Genomic DNA, 4300 nt, shown 5'->3' on the forward strand with positions numbered 1-4300 from the left:
TACTCCCTAAGTGCGGCCAAAGGCCGCCTACGCATAAAAGTGTTCTCCGCAAAAGTGGTTCAGCCCTCTTCTTCGGCAGCACAGAAAGGTGAATTCTACTTCGTGAGGGTTATAATCCCTAATCGCCGCCTACGTAGAAAGAAGTTCTGTGCCTTTTACCTGGCAACACAGAAAGGAGAATTCTGAGTAGTAAAGGTTATACTCCCTAAGCGCGGTCAAAGGCCGCCTACGCAAAGGAATTTTTGCAACATAACATACATCAAGTTAAAGGTATTTTTATGCACTTTTGAAAAATAGTAAGGGTATTCATAAGACCTTATAAATGCATTGTAAACCGTATAAACTTATAATTGTGTAAACCTTATAAATGAACTGTCAAAATTTGTATGGAAACTCGTTTACACATTTCTGATAAATTTCTCCACCGATTTCACTGAATAAACTTGATATACTAAAGCCAATGCAACTCTGCCGCAACTCTAGCTATGTTTTCTTAGGCAACAATCGGGATCCGCATAAAAATTTTGCTCGCAAATTCAACAACAACGATATGATCCTGATAGATATCTGGTTCAATTATCATCCGACTTTGTTGCTTTTTCAATTTTTCCTTATAAACAATCGTGGTACAAAGCTCAATGAAAATATTAAAAATAAAAATGTTAATAAGTAATAATAACATTGACAAATACGTTGGCGCATATTCATAGTCATATTTAGTTCACAACTAAGGCTGTGTGTGAGTACGTCTAAATTGCTAAATATGACGAAATTGCAAAAAGTCTCTGTGTGCATGCACAAAACACGTTTCAGGAAAAGAAAAGAAGGGATATTACTGAAAAATGATGTCTAGTATTCTTGCAGCACAGTCTTTATTTTAAAAATTGCAGGTTTTTGTAAATATTTCGCGAAAATATCAACCAGAAAACAGAAAATACCTGCTTCAAGTGAATTTTTAGACGCCAAATGAATTGAAATATCACGACCGAGTGTGCGAAAGTGTAGTCGTTATGTAATCGCTGCATCATGATTGTGACGATAATGCAACTATGATTGGACGACCAATGTGCAGAAAGCCTTAGTTTCGACTTTTCTGGCTAACCTAATATTCGCGGCTTGCGTTTTGGTACGCATGCCGTCGAATTTGTTTTTTTGCATCACCCGAATTTGACTTGCATGCGTTTGCATTTGATTTCATTGAGCGAAACGTCAAATCAAAATGTCACGCAGAACAAAAATTGGAAATTGAGTTAGCTTCATACGTACGCCGTTCAATTTCGGTTGATCTCATACAAGTTGCATGTGCTTGAGAAATTTTTGACAATAAATTGGCGGCGTGCGTGAATATTAGGTTAGCCTGTAAGTACCATGAACGAAAGACACAAGAGCACGTAAGAACAAGAGAGTGAAAAAAGTCGATTTTTTCTAGCGGGTTCTGCGCCATCTTGTTTCACTGGAAAACGAGCGAAAAGTAAACAAAGCAAAGAAAACAACGAAAACCAAAATTAGCAGTCGTTGTACTTAACCAGAGCTTTTACCTCCGATTAGTGTTAATGAGACATTGAACAACCGGCCCCAAAAGTGTAAAATAGTGGTGCTTGTGATGTAAACAAACGCTCAGCTGACGAACCCGCCTACGCAAACTTTTTTCTCAAAACCAGTTACAAATACAACGTCGCGTTCTTACGTGATCTTGTATTTTAGGTTCATGGCTAAGTACCATGATTCAATAAAACAAGGTTAGTTAATTATTGACAGCCGCGGTTTGACACTCCCTTACAAAAGGTTGCATTTACGAAGGACATATAATTGGGAAGAATGCAATCCCTTGGTAGTAGAAAAGTGCGCAAAGTAGGCAGTTAGTAGTGAAATTTCTTTTGTAAATTCTAATGTATTTGCAGGAAATCTGTCATTTTAAACGAAATATTGAACGAAATATTAATATATCTACATGAATGACGTAATTTATGTGCTATTTAGATGTATAAAAACTCCAAAAGGACTCAAAATTTAAATAAAACTACTACGAGATTTATGTAAACATCCAATTTAAAAACAATTTATGTTTTCACCAGTTAAATGTGCTTCATATGCATATACAAATAAACATATTGCAAAAAAGCTTATACTTCTATTCACGCAAAACTACACTTTTTCCAAGTAAATTTGCAAAGAAGCAACACGGTGCCACTGCTAAGGGAGCGGTGCGAGAGAGACAACTGTCAGTTTATCGAACCTTGTATTATTGAATCATGGCTAAGTACTAACTTAAAATTTAGTTTCGGCGGCAGCTGCAGTTAAGTCGTAACCACAGTATACCAGTAGAAAAGGTTTTTGTTTTTGTAGCTGTTTCGTGGTGAAAGTCCTTTATGGGGGCCAAATTTCCGTACAAGAAATTGAGCGCATGGTTGCTTTTGCATTCCAAAAGAACGAATATTAGAAAACATTGAAAAAAAGTCTGATATAATACAATTATATTCTACTAGAAATAAACTCGATAGTGTGCGCTAATTAGATAATGTGATAATCATGTTTAAAAACTCTTTTCAAGTCTTATTTTTCAGAAAATAAAATTGTGGATCAGATTGCTCTGAGCGCTTGTGTTGTTTACCAAGAAAATGCACCCCTGTTGGTTTTTATTTCTGTATCGCATCGCGGTGAGTTTCTATTTCTTGGTAATTCGGTTTGTGAAATGGTAAACAAATTATTGAAATTTATTTATATGTGTTTAACATTTGATTAATGCAATTTTCTGTCTTTTCAGACTATTAGTTACAAGCACAGCATCATCAACGGTGATTGCAAGAACTACTGCAATCCCTGCGGTTTTTCCTCTTGGTGAATGCGTTCTGGTCGTGACCAAGGGTGGTCTCCCAATCGGCCGGGAATAAGGTTAGTCGTTTTCAATTTTATATCTTTGTTCATCGACATTATATGACATGTCATCATTGCAGGCTATTGTTGCAGAACAAAACGCCACAAACACTGGTGTGGTAAATAAGTTCCAGCAGTACTGCCCACCGCCGTCGTTGTAATGATTTCGATAGCTGAACAAACGCCATCTCCTGGGCATTCCCACATGCCGACAATAGCTGTTATATCACGTGTGAATGCAACTGCGGCTAAATTTGGTTATTAACAGTGCAATAGCGCCATGTCATTGGCAAAAACACTAAGGGCTGCTGGCATATAGAGGTTGTAAAGTTTTTGGAATCGATGAACTTACTCGAAGAAGACGATGGTCGAAAACATATGATGAAACGTCTTCTGGCATGCCTTTGACAATCGTTAAGTCAGACGGAGGCTTCACATGCGATATTTCACACATGCCTGGAATTCGTTAGCGGACAGAGCACACATTTACAAAATATTTATCGTTCTGCAGAACGTGCATGCATATATGCATATTCGATTCCGACTGAAACCTGGTAACTGAGTTGCTATATTGGCACGAACTAAGCAAGGCTGTCATAGGATCCATCGTAGTCCGATTTTTCGTGAAATCTACGAAAATGCTATTAAATTCGAGTAGCTACAAACGCAGTGGTTGCTTTGAATAAACACGTTCATAGCAGTTCAGATTCAGTGATCGCTTTTTTGTAGATTTTATGAAAGATCGGACTACGATGGATTCCGCCACCAATATGTTTTCTCCTTTGACAAGATGTTGGAGAATCGCGGCAGCACAGCCCTATACCTACTCTATGCTCTTACGCGCATATGCTAAATTTCTCGCACCTAGCATAAGTGCTTGACAAAGGCAGAAGGCATATCTTCAACATTATAACTTAAAGTAAGAGTTTAAGGTATGCAATAAAAGAATACAACAGAACCAAAAAAATCTCAAAACTATTAAACATAAAAAATTGCACGAATAAAATTCATAATTTAAAACAAAATAAAATATCGCAATTGTTTTTTATATATACATACATATTTACAAAATGAATCTTAAAGCACCCACAGTAAGTCCTAAACATATAAATGACTAATAAGAAAAATAATAAAAACCGGAAATGTGAACAAGTATGTCGAGAAATCTCTAAATAGTAGCGAAACTGTATCTGAATAATAACAAGTAATTTTGAGCAAAAAATACAACCGACTTTAGTGCTCATTTAGGTCGTTCTGGTTACGTAGATCCGACTGTCCTCCCTTTTTTTAAAATCGTTAAAAAAATGAATACGTATTCTACAGAAATCAAGATACATATTTAAGGATTTTAAGTAAAAATAAACAAAGGAAAACTTGTTCGTGATATCTCGACCAAAGTGTATCCATGATACAAAAATCTGAAGAT

General features: G+C 36.3%; 1 long non-coding RNA gene across 2 annotated transcripts; it reads left to right on the top strand.

Moving 5' to 3' along the window:
- The first annotated feature begins 2298 nt into the window (after nt 1-2298).
- On the top strand, nt 2299-3839 carry LOC118756824. Of its 2 annotated transcripts, none has more exons than XR_004995161.1 (3): nt 2299-2657; nt 2765-2892; nt 2955-3839. It is a non-coding gene; the product is annotated as an uncharacterized LOC118756824 (long non-coding RNA). The 2 variants fall into 2 exon arrangements; XR_004995160.1 differs by having other exon boundaries at nt 2300-2695.
- Nucleotides 3840-4300: the final 461 nt, after the last annotated feature.

The sequence above is a fragment of the Rhagoletis pomonella genome, unplaced genomic scaffold (genome assembly GCF_013731165.1).
Source record: "Rhagoletis pomonella isolate Grant_MI unplaced genomic scaffold, Rhpom_1.0 Rhpom_scaffold_12341, whole genome shotgun sequence".
NCBI lineage: Eukaryota > Metazoa > Arthropoda > Insecta > Diptera > Tephritidae > Rhagoletis > Rhagoletis pomonella.